The sequence below is a fragment of the Rutidosis leptorrhynchoides genome, chromosome 3 (assembly GCF_046630445.1).
Source record: "Rutidosis leptorrhynchoides isolate AG116_Rl617_1_P2 chromosome 3, CSIRO_AGI_Rlap_v1, whole genome shotgun sequence".
NCBI classification, from domain to species: Eukaryota; Viridiplantae; Streptophyta; class Magnoliopsida; order Asterales; family Asteraceae; genus Rutidosis; species Rutidosis leptorrhynchoides.
The window spans coordinates 114,155,132-114,175,969 of record NC_092335.1 but is presented as its reverse complement, the minus strand read 5'-3'; the positions used below and the strand labels follow the sequence as shown (position 1 = coordinate 114,175,969).

Below are 20,838 nucleotides of genomic sequence, written 5' to 3'. Positions count from 1 at the left end.
CAAACCGGGTATAATAATTTTTGCTCTATCGCACATGGGTGGATCATCCACCAAACGAAGCTGCTGCTTCAGTGCTTAACAAATGAGTGACATTTGCTTCACAACGGTACACGTTGCTCGTAATAATTGCATTTCGATGGTACATGTTGCTTTTAATAATTACATTTTCTTCACGTGGATATGGACTTCATGACCATCTCTAGTCGGTCTACTGATTATTCTACATCGGTTTTACTCCATATGTATGGGTGGAATGTGAAATGTAATCGTGAACGTGGCGGTTAAATAACATTTGAATATAAAGTTTGAATGATACGACATTGAATGATGCGACGATTGATTGAATGTAGATTGAATGACAGTTGAACATGACAATCGAAATTTAACGGTGAACGCGATGATTTAATGTGACATTATAATAATTAAAATAATATCATAATTACAAAAAACCCTAATGTCCACACAAATCTTCAGTTGATCCTACCCAATCAAGGCAAAACCCTAATTTTCGGACCATACATTCACTCGATTCTGATGAAATACATTCACTCGATTCTGATGAACCACAACCGCAACAAACGAAGGAAGACCGAAACCCTAATTTCCATACAAATCTTTAATCGATTTTAACCAAAGAAAAACCATGATTTTGGACCATAAACGAAGCAACACTAATCGTTCAAAGAATCAGATAGACCTCCACCACCGCTAACGAATAATCGCCGGCATCACAACAAAAAAAAAGGATACGGTGAACCCCAATTTTTGTCCTTAAGCTTCAATCGGTGTGTACGTTCCACCGGCAACGAAAAAGAACGGAAGGTGGAAAGGGAAAAAAGGGAAATAAGTGTTGCTACAGTAGCTCAGTAGCCTTTGCTACAGTATAACAGTAAAAAAGGTGACGTGGCGGGTGAGGGTTGGATAAAATGAGTGGAACCCATTACGCAAATTAGTATATTTGTTAATATTAATATCATTAATATTAATAATAAAAATAATACTACCCATAAATTTTCACGAAATAACATTTGGCCGCCATTAATTTTCATGAAATTTGTTCTCTCCCTCCACTCTAAAAAGTGTCTTTTGGATCTGGACATAGCTTTTTGAATTTTATTTTTCTCTCAAGTTCTTGAATCCCCATCTGGCCAGTTTACTCCCACATCTACCCTTCCCTTTTTTGCTCAAAAGAAAAGAATCAAAATACCCTGTTGAGTAATCGAAGTTCCCATCCTTCATTTTCCTACCATCTTCAGGTTTGATTTGGTGTATTTCTTTGTTTTTTAAGAAAAAATAATGGTGTGTTTCTTCTTCCTTTCCTTCAATTTAGGGCCACCGATTCTGCCGATTCTGTTTCCTTCAATTTCAAGCCCCCGATTTTCAGGAATTTTCTGCTCCGTTGACACCCATCACCGTCTCCCTCCACCGACTCTTCAATTGGTCCATGTTTCTTCGTTTGTTGTGGATGACACAAATTGTTAGGGTTCGAATCATTTGTTCTAAAATTGATATGGTAACAAAATTTCACTCATTTTGATTTAGGGATATATTGTTTATGACTTCTAAGTTTTATTTTCGTAGCCTATAGATCGTGTTATTGCTAGGGGTTTTCCGTTTTCGTTATTAACAGATAAAAATAACAACACGTAAATTGATTTAGCAGTTCATATTTGTGTCACCCTGCAGGTTGCTACGCTTTTGTCGGACAAAGTATTTATATCAGTTGATGGTATTGTTAAATTTTTTTGGGAAATCAATTGGAGAAAAAAGGGTGAGGTAAATCTGACATTTAACGTACGTTATACTAATATTGCTATTGTTTCATAATAGTTTTAACAACTGTGACAAGCTGTGATATTATATGCTATATGCTTGCTTTAATATATAACAATTTTTTCACACTGCCATTGATTATAAAGAGAAATAATAAAAAGTTTTATGGAAACAACAAGTGTCAATAACATTACTTTACATTGATCTTTTTCAGGACCTTGCATCTATTGCAGTTATTCTGAAAAGCCATCATTTTGTTAATAATTGTGGTGTTGTATTATTTGCTGATGCATATGTTAGTTTTAAGTGGACTTCTTATCATATCTTTTGTTAATAATTATGTGTTTTCTTGATTTATAATTTGATTGTACCCTTATATATGTAGCGATACCCGCTAAGTTGAAAACTTCTTTGGGTAGACTCGCAGTCTTCTTGACCCATTATTTTTTCAAGTTGTCTAATTAGTTTTATTTTCTATCCAACTAAAATAAAACATGACAACCCAACACTACCTAAATACCAATGCTTGCAACAGTAGTAAAAGATAAACTATATTAATAGATTAATTTTGTAATCTTTATTAGCAAATATTGATGGGTCAACCCACAAACTGAGATATGGATGCTTTAATACAGTGCTTGTTATTGCTTAATATATACTCTATGCTTTAGGTAGTCGCTTCATGTGACTTTTGCCTTCAGTATTGGTTTAGTTATATAAGTGTTGATTTTTGCGACTGCTTCAGTTACTTGAGTCGTTCTATTTGTTAGCTGCGATAGAGTTATTGCAAAACTCAGGTGATCCAGATAGAGTTATTGCGAAGTCTCTACCAATTCCAGTATAGGTAAAGACGACTGATAGCCAACCGAGCTTCGAGGTCGCCTACAACCTGAAGGTATGTACCTCTGCTCTTATCCATTTAGCATGTCGCTGACTGATATGTGGTTTGTATTTCTTTTTCGTCTTTAAATCTTGGCTCTAACCGTGCCAAACCGACTTTTTCTGCCGCAACACGCGGACCGGAAACTAATTTGTTTTGTCTGCTTCTTAATTTATCAGATTCGAGTGACTGTTGTTTTCACAATATGCAACAAAATGACACGGTTAGCAGCGTGGTGATGATGAAAGTTGACCATGGCGAAGATGGAAATTGATCGTTTTAAGTTATGGTTGTAAAGATTTAACATTAAGTTTTAGAGCATTTGATGTTAAGTCTTTAAACTTTGTACCTTGTTATCGTTTGCAATAACGCTTTAGATTATGGTAATATAATTAGTTATTGTTGATGTTTTTTGAAAATTGTGGTTGAAAAAAATCATTCGTTATAGGTTCTGTTTGCGTGAAAAAGCCCGGAATTTTCTGGGCGGCACTAGAGGTTGCTGTCAAAAGAAATAATTTACTTTTTGTAGCCTACTGCGTCACAATAGAGCGTCACAAAGTGTGCAGCATATAAATAAATAATAAATAATTGTTAATACCAATTGTGGCGCTTTTTTGCGCCGCTAAAAGGGCATCTAAGAAATTCTTTTTAATTAATAATTATTTATAAAAAAATCAATTGTGGCGCCTTTTGCGCCACAAATATGCGCCACTAAATGGTTATTAATTTTTTTCCTTTTAATTTAAAAAATGTGGGTCCCGCAAAAGCGCCACAAAAAAGCGCCACAAAATATCTAAAGCGGCGAAGATTATGAGGCGCTAAAAAAAACATCACAAAAGCGCCGCAAAAGATCTAAAGAGGTGCTTTTATGGCCAAAAGTGGCGCTTTTTGAGCGCCACTAAAGGCTATGTTTCTTGTAGCTGTTTAATAAAAAAATAAAAATATGTAAATTTGACAAGATTTTTAATTATTTTGTGTTAGATAGTGAAATTGTTTAATAATAAAATAGAAAAGTTAGATATAACTACATCAAATGATCTAACCATAAGAACGACATTCTTCTTCTTCTGCAAAGGCAACAATGAACATGCAAATAAACAGAAACCACAAACTATTCCTCATTATAAAATTATTACTTGTTAAAATATATATATATATATATATATATATATATATATATATATATATATATATATATATATATATATATATATATATATATATATATATAAGGGCAGGATCAATGGGTAAGTAACCAATCGGGGGAAGCGGCGGGAAGCAAAATTTTTTTTTTTTTTTCGTTTTTTTGGAATTTTTTTTTCCGGCATCAAGATCACACAAAAATATGAACATTTAGAAGAGACACTTCGTGATGAATGTTATTATTTAGGCGGGAAAACGATCGACAAAAATAACATTCAAGATAATATTGTTCGTGAAGAATATGAACGTTTTTTTCTTCATTTTTTGTGAAGTAAAATTTAGCTCGATTTAGAGTTTAGGGTTTAGGGTTTAGGGTTTGGTGTTTTGGGTTTATTCCATAAACCCAAAACACCAAACCCTAAACCCTAAACCCTAAACTCTAAACCGTTCGTGTTAAAAACTCAATCTAAATCCTAAATCTAAACCCTAAACCCTAAATTTCTAAACCCTAATATCTAAACCCTATAAACCATAATATCTAAACCCTAATATCTAAACCCCAATAGCTAAAACCTCAACATACGTTCGAAAAACACGATAATTGTTATATATTACTTCTTCGAGCGTTTTTCCGCCAAAATAAAAACATTTATCACAAAGTGTCTCTACTAAATGTTCATATTTTCATCTCATCTATAATGTTCGTGAACAAAGTTTTTTCAAAAAACGAAAAAAAAAAGTTTTTGCTTCCCCCCGATTGGTTATTTCCCTCTTGATCCTACTATAAGTTATGTATATATTAATACTATATTAATATATATGTATATTAATACTATATATTAATATATATGTATATATTAATACTATAAGTTATGTATATGTGTAGAAAAACTTGAATTTTATACCACATACTTTATGACACATTTATGGCATATTTCTAGAAAATATAATTTTTTTTTTTTTTTGCAAAAAACATAATTAAATTAAAAAGACCTTTCACGAAATTGTGAAAGATCAACCAATGCATAATGGATCAAATTGGACTTACATAAGACTTGTCCAAAAGATATCCTTCACACAGTAAAACAAAATGAGCACTAGCTAGGATCCTTAACTATAACATTGTTAAGATACAGAGCCATAAAAACAAAAACCCCATTCTACTTGCACCTTGCAGTAGTCAAAGTAAGAGATAGCGGTCAAAATTGTGAAGCCACGTTCGATAGCAGAAGCAACTTGTGTGTCCAAAGAGGACAGACCCATTTACACCCAACCCAATTCATTAACAGTGTCTTGATGGACAGAAAATAAATCAGCAAATAGACCTCGTACATATTCTTTTATTTGGACAGGAATCTTGACCCAAACACCACCAAAAATAGACTATGTCCACCTGAAAACAAACTTGAAAGTATCTAAACCTCTTTTAGCCTAGCAAACTGTCACTAGCACTTGCACAATGAGCTTTGAAGGTACATACTTATACCATACAACTTTAGACCACTCGAACTCCACATCTACGTTTGATACAAGTATAAAACGAGTACCATCCACTACCAAGAAAACCTTGTCTACCGAATGAATCCAATGGATCTCATCTTCATTATTAAAATTAAGCACATAAATGGGTTTAATAAGCCAATAAAGTAGCAAGTAGCAATTCGATCCTCATATGGGTCAAGGACATCAGTGTGCCCAAATTCCCACGACATATGTCCTGCTTCATACAACCATCACATATATGATATAAAGGCCTTCTTTTTAGAAGAGAAACAAAAGATAGCCGGGAATAAACACTTAATTTAGATACCCACTCTCAAATGTCTTCCCAAAAAAGGATTTTCGACCGATTACCAATCTTTATTGCCAAAGCCCCTAGTACTCCAAGAAACTATCTTCATTGGTTTTTTTTTTTTTAGGCGTTCACTACTATCGAGCAAACCCTCAATGAACCCCCCCCCCCCCCCCCCCCCCCCCCCCCCATTTGGACATTTCTTTTTCTCTAAGATTTTTCTTTGGGTAATCTTACCAATTACTTTGATAGGTTTTCGAGGGAATTCAGAATGTTGATCAGCCTGCATATCATCTGAATCTGAATATTCCTCAAGTTCCACATCAACAGCTTTTACTTTAGTGGGTTTGAGAGGCATAGCGTTCAATGGTGTTTTACTTCGTTGATCAACAGCTCCATTAGCCTTCGATCTAGTTTCCAATTCTAACTCAACATCTCCATTTAAGTCAACGGACTTGAACTTCTTTCTTCTATTTCCCTTAGAAGGGCCGCGTTGTGTGGCGGAACCAGGATTCCAAGTCACTGGGGGCAAAAAAAATTCAACAAAAGCTACAATTTTTTTTTCCACCAAATGTAACAAAAAACTGCACGAAATGTACCAAAAACTAGTATTTTCCTCTACGTAAACGCATATGATTAAAACGCTCCATTACATCTTCATCTTTAACTTCGGCTAGAGCTTCTCTTTCGACCGCACAAATTACACAAGCATTGAGAAACTCCTCTCCAATACGATTGCGCAGGTTCGACTTTACAATTTTCATTGACGAAAAACATCGTTCAACTGTCGCGGTCGCAACGGGTAACACCAATGCTAGCTTTAATAATCGATAAAGCAATGGATAAGATATATCTTTCCTTGTTTCCACCATCAATCTAGCAAGGTCGGCAATACCATTCAAGTCCTTAAATTTTTGATCATTTCGGACACTTTGATGGTATATTTCAAGTTCACCCTCAAGTTCAATCATATCCGTACTATTAAAATCTTTTGGATATAACTCACACAACCTTCTTAGTTTTGAAGAATTAAACATCGAGAATGAATCACGTGGACTCAACGCCGACATACAAAAAAGCAACTCGGTACTAGTTTCACTAAAACGATCACCAAACTCTTGAATTTGCATATCCAAAACGGTGTTAAATCACTCTATCTCATAATAATGTTGATTAGTAATCTTTTCCCTTTGTCTCCTTGAATTAATACAATCTTCATCCATTTTCAAAATTCGGATGTCATGTTCCTCACAAAAAGACGTCTCTTTCTTTAAAACAATTCCAAACCCACTTGTTCTTAACTCTTGTAATTTTGCTTTGGTTGACTCCACTAATTGAACCGCTTCTAAAATGTCTTGATCTTTTCTTTGAAGGGCTTTCGATAATACATTTGTCAACCCTGTCTTCTTATCTCGTCCCTTTGATTAGGATTATATTGCGAAATTCTTGGTCTATCAACCGGATCCGATAGAAGATTCTCCATATCAACAACATCAATAGGAGTCGAAGAAGATGGTTCTTTTCTTTTATAATAATTCTCCATATCTATTAATAATTAATAAATAACAATCAACAACATAACAAAAACAATTAACAACAATCTGTTAGTTAACAACAATCTGTTAACAAAAACAATAATAACAATTAACAACAAGTATGAACAATCTGGTAAGTGGTAACAATTAATAATCTATTAACAACAAAAAACAATATAAAACAATTAGCTACATGTCTAGTACTCTAGTGTGAAGTCAGAAGTGTCTACTGTCTACATATAACAAATCTCAAATAAAAAAGACAATTGAACATTTGAACCCAAATTAAGAGCAGGTCAGGCAAAATAGAAACATATTTAGGAGCATAACATTAAACCCTAATTTTTATTTTTGATGCTACTGCTTTGTTGTAATTTACAAAATTCAATTAGAGAATTTATTACCTTACAAAAAGAGGGTAGAAGAATTTTGATGCTACTGATTTTTGATGCTTCAGCCCTTCTTCGAAATATCGATTTTTGATGCTACTGATTTCGGTTCAAGCCTTCTAGGGTTCTGGGTTCAGCGAATTTTGCAATAGCAGGGTTTTTTTTTTTTTTTTTTTTTTTTTTTTTTCTTTTTTTTTTTTGGGATCGGACGTACAACATAAAAAAATGAGACTAGAATGGCGGTTTTGAGAGGGAAAAAGAAAGGAGGTGGACTTGATACTAGTGGACTTTTTTAATTGGCCCAACTCTTTATTAAATGGATCAAGACTTTTGAGTTTGGGGCAAAAATAAAATTTGTTGGATCATGGACTTTTGGGTTTGGGGCAAATGACTTTTGGGTTGGGGCAAAATAAAAAAAATCCAAATTTTTATACTAAAATTTTGAAATCGACTGGGGGCGGGCGCCCCCCTGCCCCCCTAACTTCGCCCCTGGTTGTACAGACCCAAATCTTTATCTTTAGCAGAGGGTTTCAATGCGTTTTTTTGTACACAGCACAAGCAGAACGACAATCTAGGGTAGGACAATCATGTTTATCGTGTTTAAGGTGTGAAAATCGTGCAGCATGAAAAAAGGAAGGCTCGTTAGGGATTTCAACATCATACGGCCCATTAGAAGTGGGCTGTTTTACAGGGCTTGTCTGTTTAACAATTGATCCAGATACAGACACATCATCACCATTTATAACATTAGGGGTGTGTGACGTGCCCTTATTTTCTGCATTAACCTCACCAGAGGTGACAATATTTTCTGCAAAAAAGGTATCTGGTGACCTTGAGATGTTGTGGGATATCTCTTACAAATGGAACATAATCTATCACCTTTATGGGTACACTAGCAGCCTTTTTCATCAAAACAACCCCTTTGTATTTTTCATAGACTTCAAGATTTAAATTGGAATTTGTGCCTTTATCCACTGGATCTTCACCAATATCCACTTGTTCTTTTTGTAATTCAAAATTTGAATTTTGAATTGGAACTTCCGGTGCCGGCGTGGAAGAAGAATCTGGTGACCTGAGTCCACTGTTAACAAACAGTATCTTCAATATTAGGTTCTTCTTCAGCATCATTTTTATTGCCTCCATCATGTTTTCTCACCTCATCATCGATAGAGTTATTAATTCCATCCAAAAACACCTGGGTATCTTCAACTTCGATTACAGAGATAGGATCAAAATCTAACCCTACTTCATGAACCCATAACGATATCTTTTTATTATCCTTCAAAACCGTTACCGTAACCTTAGAAATAACAGTAGGAACAAAGACTTCCATTAAAATGAAAAAAGAACCAGACTGAGCAAGAGTATGTGAACCTTTAGGAATAAATAAAACATCACCAAGCTCTTGGACCGCTGCAATCACATTGTCCATACACCCATACTCTACCGGAATGCCTCGAACCTCCATCCAAACAATTCTCGAGTAAGTACCCACTCGTTTTGCCATTGGAATTACATTAAGAAATTGTTCACATCCACTTCCGTATAAAGGACCTTGACAAATGTTCTTGAAACTTTCCGAATCAATGCCTCTCACAATGCATCCATACTTACCCCAAAGGCTGAATTTATCGATTTTTGCCTTCCTGTCAACAAGCCATAAAGCAAGTTTCGATTTGGAGAAGACCACCTTATCGATAATGAGAGCAGTCCTCTCCATGCCCTCGTTCACATCATCATTAATTTGAAGCATCGTAAAGTTGGGAGTGTTTTCTTTTCTTGAATAAAAGTTATCACCCATGTTCTTGTGAAAATATGGCATGGACTTCTTTTGATAACCTGGCTGTTGCTTATCAAATTTAGCCAACCCCATTCTCAAAGTGTTACCTAACAACATTTTACCATTCATCATCCGTACAGCTTCTGCAGCTTGTTCCCAATTAGCAAATCCTATGAAGGCAAAATTCTTGCCAAACCTCCAAGCTATATTTTGTATCCAACCGAAGCACCTAAAGGCTCCACTAATTATAGTCGGATTAGTGCCTCTTGCCAAGTTACCCAGAAAAACGGTAGAAATCTTTCTAGTGTTACTTCTCTGGAAACCTTCCGACGGGTTCTGTCGTTGCTCTGGTGGAGACTCATCAGCCGGAGGAGACTTATTAGCCGGTGAATTCCAACTACGGCTGTCATAACCCGACCTTAACCATAAGGACGAATACAATAACATATGATTTCATCGCGAGGTATTGACCTCTATATGCGACATTTTTCAAAAACTGCATTCGTTTTTACAATACAAACCATAGCTTTTATTACAAATACAAGGTTTAAACAACTTAATAATGATTATCGTTTAGCGATAATCTTAGACTTACAAACTTTACATGTGATAATAACAATACGACCTCCAACATATTTTACATTACAAATCCTCCGATATGCAGTTTTATTTTTGACACAAATATGCATACTCAAGATCTTGCTTAAATTCAACATGTTGCAGCGGAAGCTTTTAGTTATCACCTGAGAATAAACATGCTTAAAACGTCAACATAAAGTTGGTGAGATATAGGTTTAATGCCGGCAGCGTTATAAATATAGACCACAAGATTTCATATATAAATGTTTTAATAAAAATATTCTAAGTTGTTGAGCACTTGATAACCATACTTAACATTTAATCAACGTCGCATATTCCCTTTATTATGAAATCTTACTACACCGTACCAAGTGTAGTCACCGAAACGAAGTACTGTGCAACCGTTGAATACTGGTCGTCCAGTCCGGTTGGGGTTGTCAGGCCCGGTAGATCTATCAACAGGATTCACGTTTACAATACCTCATGTAAATAATAGTTACCAAGTTACAGGGAAGTATGCCAGTGGTACAACTCAACGTAGAATATATATTTTTAATCACTTGTGTCCATAACGTAAATCATAAAATGCATGTATTCTCATCCCGAAATATTTAGAGTTTAAAAGTGGGACTATATACTCACTTTTACCTTGAAGGTATTTATCACGACTTGGTCTCCGATAGATATCACGAACCTAACCATATATATAATATATCAACATATTTTCTTTTTAAGTAATCGTTATATATATATATATATATATATATATATATATATATATATATATATATATATATATATATATATATATATATATATATATATATATATATATACTTTTAATACTTTTAATATTTTCTTAGTCCGTAGTTAGCAGTCCGATGTTAGTGGTCCACAATTAGTTGCTCAATAAAATAAATAAAGACCCCATCGTATTCGTATTGATCAGAATTAATCTTGACCCATGGTACCATGTTGTCAAATGACGTGTTGCGTACATAAAGTACCGTGTTGTCAAATGACGTGTTGCGTACAATCATGAGGTCTTATGATTAATCTTCTCGTGTTGTTTACGGGTGGTCCTGAAATATATAAAATCAAATCATAAGTAAATATATATGAAATATCATATTAATTAGAAATATATGATTAATTTAATTTTTCTCCAAATATTTTTGTAGCTAAACTAGCTTCGCATACCCGATCTTGTTTTAGTCGTAGTTTCTTCATTACAACTCCGTTTTTGTTGGTTCAACTTGCCACTTCCTTGGATCGAGTCAAATTTTAAGAATATGAACTGAAAATACCTTAGGTTGTATTCAAAATCACAGGTTATAGGTCAAACTTTGGTGAAACTTATGAAAGTGATCATTTTCCATCATAAAAACAACATTTAATGATCATTTTTCTAAAAATACTTACACTTTAAGTTAAACCATGAAATTTTTATGTGTTAACATATTCATAAGAAATATCATTTTTCCAGAATATGAACTTCCAATTCAAAGCTTAAGATGGTTTTTAATTATCCAACCCAAAACAGCCCCCGGTTGCACTCCGACGACGTAGATTCAGTTTTTAAGGTGTTCTTTGTAAAACCAAGTTATATATTGTTAAGTTAGCATATTATTATGATATATTACAGGTCTTGAAGTGTTTTAAAAGTCAAGTTAGAAGGATCTATTTAGTTTGCAAACAAGTTTGAAATCATTCAAACTATGTTCTTGTTGTTAAAATTTTATACCACAAAATAAGATAGCTATATGAATATGAATTGAATAAGATTATGAATAAGGTTACTACCTCAAGTTACTTGGACAAAGTTACTGTAAGAGATGAGAAAAATCCTAGAATCAAAAGAGTGACGGAGTTGGATTGAAAGGTTGGAAGTAAACTTGTTTACTTGGAAGGATTTTTGAAGTGTTCTTGAATGGATTTTCTTATGATGATTAAGGGTTGTTTTTGAAGCTAGATCTTCATGGTTATTTGCTGAGATTGTGAAGAACACTTAAGGTTCCTAAGAGTGTATTTTTGGTTAGAGAAAATGTGTAGTAAAAATGAAAATGGAATGGAATATAAATGGTGGTGAAAAGATGTATAAATTTGTAATATTGTGCAAAAGTCTTGTAATATGCCAAATTGATTAATCATGCATGCTAAGATCCAAAATTGGCTGACTCATGGCTGCTAATAAAGTGATTGTGATGTGTATATACCAATAGTAAATACGTATAGAAGCTGGGTATGATACGGGTACATATACCCTAGATATACGTATAAAAATCTTGAGAAAACGGAACGAGGATTCAAATATAGCTATCTTTTGTAAATATACTTATATTTTTTTTATGTATATAAATCCTTTAAAAGTGATAAAATACATATCTATACGATACATGTATAAGCATTATAAGTTTTAAGTATTTAAGTCGAAGAACGTCACATATAGTTATCGTTTTGAAAACTTAAGTTAGTAGTCTCAAAATATACTTATAACTCATTGTTATTAGTACACAATGAGATGTTAAAACATTCTTAGATCATGTTAAATGTATAAAAATACATATATATACACAAACGTATAATTATCGTATGTTATATAGTTCGTGATATCATCGGTCAAATTGGACGGTCAAACGTTGTGTAAAACTCTTTTCAAAAACATAAGTCTCAACAATTTAGATTGCTTATCATGTTGGTATGGTTTAATTTATGTAAATATTAATCTTATAAGTGTAAAACGATCGGGAAAATCCGGGTCGTTACAGTACCTACCCGTTAAATAAATTTCGTCCCGAAATTTTAAAGTTGTACCTATTTTGCGTTCTCGGGAAACAAATGTGGGTACTTTTGTTTCATCTGATCCTCTCGTTCCCAAGTAAACTCGGGACCTCTTCGAGCATTCCAACGAACCTTAACGATTGGTATGTTGCTCTGCTTGAGCCGTTTAACTTCACGGTCTATGATTTCGACTGGTTCTTCTATGAATTGTAGTTTCTCATCGACTTGGATTTCTTCAAGAGAAATGGTGAGATCTTCCTTTGCAAGACATTTCTTGAGGTTTGAGACGTGAAATGAATTATGTACTCCGGCGAGTTGTTGTGGTAACTCGAGTCGATAGGCTACCGGTCCGATGCGTTCGATGATCTTGAACGGGCCTACATACCTTGGGTTCAGTTTACCCCTTTTTCCAAAACGTATTACACCTTTCCAAGGTGACACCTTTAGCATAACCATGTCACCGATCTGAAACTCTAATGGTTTCCTTCGGACATCCGCGTAGCTCTTTTGGAGACTACGGGCTGTTTTCAATCTCTCCTTGATTTGTACTATCTTCTCAGTCGTTTCGTGTATGATCTCGGGACCAGTTAATTGTCGATCTCCTACTTCATTCCAACAGATAGGGGATCTACACTTCCTTCCATACAGTGCTTCAAATGGTGCAGCTTTAATGCTCGCATGATAACTGTTATTATACGAGAATTCTGCTAATGGTAGATACTTATCCCATCCGTTTCCAAAATCAATCACACATGCCCTGAGCATGTCTTCAAGAGTTTGAATTGTTCTTTCACTCTGCCCGTCAGTTTGTGGATGATATGCGGCGCTCATATCCAAACGAGTTTCCAGAGCCTCCTGCAGTGATTGCCAAAACTTTGATGTAAATCTACTATCACGATCGGATATAATGGAAATAGGTATTCCATGCCTTGAAACAATTTCCTTTATGTATAATTGTAATAGTTTCTCCATTCTATCTGTTTCTTTTATAGGCAAGAAATGTGCAGATTTGGTGAGACGATCAACTATTACCCAAATGGTGTCATAACTCCAGGCAGTCTTCGGTAACTTTGTGATGAAATCCATGGTAATACCATCCCAATTCCATTATGGGATTTCTGGTTGTTGAAGTAACCCTGACGGCTTCTGGTGTTCTGCTTTGACATTGGAACAAGTTAAACATTCCCCAACATATGTTGCAACATCTGTCTTTAAATTAGGCCACCAATAATGCGTCTTAAGATCTTGATACATCTTTCCAACTCCAGGATGTATCGAGTATCTTGTCTTATGTGCCTCGTTCAATATCAACTTCCTTAATCCACCCAACTTTGGTACCCAAATACGGTTTGCAAAATATCGAATTCTGTCTTCCCGTATAACGAGTTGTTTCCCATACTTCTTCATTATTTCATTTCCTATGTTTTCTTTAGTAAGAGCTTCTCGTTGAGCCTCTTTGATTTGTGAGTTGAGATTCATGCGAATTTTTATGTTCATCGCTCGTACTCGAATTGGTTCCCGTTCCTTTCTGCTTAGAGCGTCGGCCACTACATTCGCTTTCCCGGGATGATAGCGAATCTCACAATCATAGTCGTTTATCAGCTCAACCCACCTACGTTGCCTCATGTTCAGCTGTTTCTGATTAAAAATATGTTGAAGGCTTTTATGATCAGTAAACACAGTGCATTTAACCCCATATAAATAGTGTCTCCATATCTTCAATGCAAACACTACTGCTCCCAATTCTAAATCATGCGTCGTATAATTCCGCTCGTGAATCTTCAATTGTCAAGATGCGTATGCTATAACTTTCTTCCGTTGCATAAGGACGCAACCAAAACCTTGTCGCGAAGCGTCACAATATATCTCAAAATCATCGTTCCCTTCAGGTAACGATAAAATAGGTGCTGTAGTCAACTTCTTCTTCAGTAATTGAAATGCACTTTCCTGCTCAGAAGTCCATTCGTACTTCTTCCCTTTTTGCGTTAACGCTGTTAATGGTTTAGCTATTCGGGAAAAATCTTGAATAAACCTTCTATAATAACCAGCTAAACCCAAACATTGGCGTATCTGCGTTGGTGTCTTAGGAGTCTCCCATTTTTCAATGGCCTCAATTTTAGCTGGATCAACCTGAATTCCTTTGCTACTAACAACGTGGCCAAGAAATTGCACTTCTTTCAACCAAAATGCACACTTAGAAAATTTGGCGTATAACTGTTCTTTTCTTAACAATTCTAATACCAACCTTAAATGCTGCTCATGCTCTTGCTCACTCTTGGAATAGATAAGAATATCGTCAATGAAAACGATAACAAACTTATCTAAATACGGACTACAAACTCGATTCATGAGGTCCATGAATACAGCTGGCGCATTAGTCAACCCAAACGGCATAGCCAAAAATTTGTAATGACCATAACGTGTCCGAAAAGCAGTTTTTGGAATATCTTCTTCTTTGACACGTAATTGATGATAGCCCGATCTTAAGTCGATTTTCGAGTACACACATGATCCTTGCAATTGATCAAATAAGTCGTCAATTCTCGGTAGTGGATACCGATTCTTGATAGTTAACTTATTTAATTCACGATAATCTATACACATCCTAAAAGATCCATCTTTCTTCTTGACGAATAAAATCGGAGCTCCCCATGGTGAAGTACTTGGTCGTATGAATCCACGGTCCAGTAATTCTTTTAACTGACTCTGAAGTTCTTTTAACTCAGATGGTGCAAGTCTATATGGAGCACGAGCCACTGGTGCAGCTCCTGGTACTAGATTTATTTGAAATTCTACAGATCTAAATGGAGGTAATCCCGGCAACTCTTCCGGAAAGACTTCAGGAAAATCTCTTGCCACAGGCACGCCATTGATGCTCTTCACTTTTTCCTTCGTTTCGACTTTATTAACATGTGCTAAGATAGCATAACACCCTTTCTTCAAGCACTTTTGAGCTTTCAAACAACTAATGAGTTTTAGCTTTGAGTTACCCTTCTCTCCATAAATCATTACTGGCGTTTTATCCTTACGAGGAATGCGAATTGCCTTCTTGGCACACATAACTTCAGCTCCTATTTTGGACATCCAGTCCATGCCGACTATTACATCAAAACTTCCTAATTCTACGGGTATCAAATCAATCTTAAATATTTCTCCGGCTAAATTTATTTTACAATCACGGAAAATTTTATCGGCTTTAATTAGTTTACCATTAGCTAACTCAATCATGTACTTAGCATCTAGAGGTAATGATGAACAATTCAATTTAGCGTAAAAGTCTCTACTTACGTAACTTCTATCGGCACCAGTATCAAATCTAATAGATGCGGATAAGTTATTAATGGTAAAAGTACCCGTAACAAGCTCCGGGTCTTCACACGCCTCTCTAGCATTAATAACAAATGCTCTTCCACGTGCAGATCCATTATTCTTTTCTGGATTCGGACACTGGCTCTTATAATGACCCTGTTTCCCACACCCATAACAGGTAACAGTGGCCAAGGTAGTTCTATTTGCATTAGTGGCAGGAGTCTTGGTGCCATTTGTATTTGTAACAGGAATCCGACAATCTTCAGCAAGATGACCCCTTCGATTACAATTTTCGCACACCACATTACAATAACCAGAGTGATGTTTGTGGCATCTATTACATAAAGGATTTCGTCCTTTGTAACCTGAGTTCGAACCGCTACCCGCACCTTGCGTGGTTTCTTGTTTCTTGTTGGATTGTTGATGATTACCTTCCCACTTTCTTTTGTTTCCCGATGTCTTGACATCGGTGTTCTTATCCAGAATAATCTGGTCCATCAACTCGTTCGCCATGGTGATGGCTTCGTGAATAGTCTTGGGTTTCGATGATGTAACATTTGCTTTGACATTTTTAGGCAAACCATCTTTGTACAGTTCTATCTTCCGTTCTTCGGTTGGTACCAATTCGGGACATAGCAAAGCTAATTCCATGAATCGCTGATTGTAGTTGGTGAGTTCAGTACCAACAACTTTCAGGCTTCGTAATTCAGCTTCCAACTTCCTAACCTCGTTCCTTGGACAATACTCGTTGATTAGCATTGTTTTGAATTCTTCCCAGGGAGTATCATAAGCTACATCTCCTCCTACGGCCTTCACATAGTTTTTCCACCATGTGAGTGCACTATCTTGTAAGGTGCACGATGCATACTTGGTTATGTCCTTCTCAATACAACCACTGATTTTAAACACAGACTCAATCTTTTCGATCCACCGGGTTAAACCGACTGGTCCTTCTGTTCCACTGAATGATGAGGGCTTGCAACCTTGAAAAGTTTTGTAAGTACATACCACACGAGGATTTGGGTTAACTGCAGCACCTCTCGCAGCCTCGACCCATAACATTCTGTCGTCCACTCGCTGATTGATGAGTTCCTCGATTTCTTGTTTCGTCATTCGGTTCAATCGCGCCATAATCTTCAATAAAAATGAAAAAAAATAATTATTCACATGGAATATTATAGATGTAGTATGTATTTACAGTACATCGTAGCTTATTAATAATATGAACCAGTTATTATTATAAAAGCCTTTTCTTCTTATTAGCGTTTTATAATTATATCTAGGGTAGTACCTACCCGTTAAAGTTCATACTTAATAGCTTAGTACAGAAATCAATTACTATCACCCAAATAATACTCAACCATGGAAAATTATTGCATTTCACACTTCACTATTTTACATATGCTTATCTTACATCAAACATTAAGCAAACCACACTAGTAATATTATACAAAACGTTATATGATCCCATGGTTTAAAACAACAGCGCATCATTTAACCCAAAACGTTTGTGTTCAAAGAAATCGCTTATAGGTTATCTTGACTGTCTCCCTGCGTTTTGGCAGAGGGGCTGAAGAACTGGATGCCGGGATAGAACTAATAGGAATAGCGGGAATAGGGGTGGAAGTGTCTGGTGGAGTTGGTGCCACAACATCCTCACTAAACTTGGGATTTGGATTTTCCAATTCAGTAGCCTTTCGTTTCTTTCCTCTTTCAAACTTGTCTTTCGTAATTTCCTGTATTTCTTCCTCCTCAGGATCACTTTCCGGTTCCTCTTCAATTGATTCATCCGAAAATTTTGAGTCTTCCCCAAAGGTATCGTTTTTATCATCGGACAGGTTAATGACTGGAACACCATCTGAAGATTCTGGTTCGGAGTCGCTGAATGTGATAACAAGTTCTAAGCCAGACATCTATCACATAACAACTAGCACGTTAGTACCACATAATATTTACATATTAATTTTTTTTAACCAACAAGGATAAGCAATAGTTTTCGAAATCAAACACGGTCAAAGTCCAGACTCACTAATGCATCCTAACAAACTCGATAAGACACACTAATGCAAATTTTCTGGTTCTCTAAGACCAATGCTCTGATACCACATGTCATAACCCGACCTTAACCATAAGGACGAATACAATAACATATGATTTCATCGCGAGGTATTGACCTCTATATGCGACATTTTTCAAAAACTGCATTCGTTTTTACAATACAAACCATAGCTTTTATTACAAATACAAGGTTTAAACAACTTAATAATGATTATCGTTTAGCGATAATCTTAGACTTACAAACTTTACATGTGATAATAACAATACGACCTCCAACATATTTTACATTACAAATCCTCCGATATGCAGTTTTATTTTTGACACAAATATGCATACTCAAGATCTTGCTTAAATTCAACATGTTGCAGCGGAAGCTTTTAGTTATCACCTGAGAATAAACATGCTTAAAACGTCAACATAAAGTTGGTGAGATATAGGTTTAATGCCGGCAGCATTATAAATATAGACCACAAGATTTCATATATAAATGTTTTAATAAAAATATTCTAAGTTGTTGAGCACTTGATAACCATACTTAACATTTAATCAACGTCGCATATTCCCTTTATTATGAAATCTTACTACACCATACCAAGTGTAGTCACCGAAACGAAGTACTGTGTAACCGTTGAATACTGGTTGTCCAGTCCGGTTGGGGTTGTCAGGCCCGATATATCTATCAACATAATTCGCGTTTACAATACCTCATGTAAATAATAGTTACCAAGTTACAGGGAAGTATGCCAGTGGTACAACTCAACGTAGAATATATATTTTTAATCACTTGTGTCCATAACGTAAATCATAAAATGCATGTATTCTCATCCCGAAATATTTAGAGTTTAAAAGTGGGACTATATACTCACTTTTGCCTTGAAGGTATTTATCACGATTTGGTCTCCGATAGATATCACGAACCTAACCATATATATAATATATCAACATATTTTCTTTTTAAGTAATCGTTACATATATATATATATATATATATACTTTTAATACTTTTAATATTTTCTTAGTCCGTAGTTAGCAGTCCGATGTTAGTGGTCCACAATTAGTTGCTCAATAAAATAAATAAAGACCCCATCGTATTCGTATTGATCAGAATTAATATTGACCCATGGTACCATGTTGTCAAATGACGTGTTGCGTACATAAAGTACCGTGTTGTCAAATGACGTGTTGCGTACAATCATGAGGTCTTATGATTAATCTTCTCGTGTTGTTTACGGGTGGTCCTGAAATATATAAAATCAAATCATAAGTAAATATATATGAAATATCATATTAATTAGAAATATATGATTAATTTAATTTTTCTCCAAATATTTTCGTAGCTAAACTAGCTTCGCATACCCGATCTTGTTTTAGTCGTAGTTTCTTCATTACAACTCCGTTTTTGTTGGTTCAACTTGACACTTCCTTGGATCGAGTCAAATTTTAAGAATATGAACTGAAAATACCTTAGGTTGTATTCGAAATCACAGGTTATAGGTCAAACTTTGGTGAAACTTATGAAAGTGATCATTTTCCATCATAAAAACAACATTTAATGATCATTTTTCTAAAAATACTTACACTTTGAGTTAAACCATGAAATTTTTATGTGTTAACATATTCATAAGAAATATCATTTTTCCAGAATATGAACTTTCAATCAAAGCTTAAGATGGTTTTTAGTTATCCAACCCAAAACAGCCCCCGGTTGCACTCCGACGACGTAGATTCAGTTTTTAAGGTGTTCTTTGTAAAACCAAGTTATATCTTGTTAAGTTAGCATATCATTATGATATATTACAGGTCTTGAAGTGTTTTAAAAGTCAAGTTAGAAGGATCTATTTAGTTTGCGAACAAGTTTGAAATCATTCAAACTATGTTCTTGTTGTTAAAATTTTATACCACAAAATAAGATAGCTATATGAATATGAATTGAATAAGATTATGAATAAGGTTACTACCTCAAGTTACTTGGACAAAGTTACTGTAAGAGATGAGAAAAATCCTAGAATCAAAAGAGTGGTGGAGTTGGATTGAAAGGTTGGAAGTAAACTTGTTTACTTGGAAGGATTTTTGAAGTGTTCTTGAATGGATTTTCTTATGATGATTAAGGGTTGTTTTTGAAGCTAGATCTTCATGGTTATTTGCTGAGATTGTGAAGAACATTTAAGGTTCCTAAGAGTGTGTTTTTGGTTAGAGAAAATGTGTAGTAAAAATGAAAATGGAATGGAGTATAAATGGTGGTGAAAACATGTATAAATTTGTAATATTGTGCAAAAGTCTTGTAATATGCCAAATTGATTAATCATGCATGCTAAGATCCAAAATTGGCTGACTCATGGCTGCTAATAAAGTGATTGTGATGTGTATATACCAATAGTAAATACGTATAGAAGCTGGGTATGATACGGGTACATATACCCTAGATATACGTATAAAAATCTTAAGAAAACGGAACGAGGATTCAAATATAGCTATCTTTTGTAAATATACTTATATTGTTTTATGTATATAAATCCTTTAAAAGTGATAAAATACATATCTATACGATACATGTATAAGCATTATAAGTTTTAAGTATTTAAGTCGAAGAACGTCACATATAGTTATCGTTTTGAAAACTTAAGTTAGTAGTCTCAAAATATACTTATAACTCATTGTTATTAGTACACAATGAGATGTTAAAACATTCTTAGATCATGTTAAATGTATAAAAATACATATATATACACAAACGTATAATTATCGTATGTTATATAGTTCGTGATATCATCTGTCAAATTGGACGGTCAAACGTTGTGTAAAACTCTTTTCAAAAACAT

General features: G+C 34.8%; 1 long non-coding RNA gene across 1 annotated transcript; it reads left to right on the top strand.

Annotated features, from left to right (window-relative positions):
- The first annotated feature begins 1,262 nt into the window (after window positions 1-1,262).
- Window positions 1,263-2,951, top strand: LOC139898098 (uncharacterized). Its single transcript, XR_011776874.1, has 4 exons — window positions 1,263-1,513; window positions 1,687-1,776; window positions 2,544-2,668; window positions 2,833-2,951. It is a non-coding gene; the product is annotated as an uncharacterized lncRNA (long non-coding RNA).
- Window positions 2,952-20,838: the final 17,887 nt, after the last annotated feature.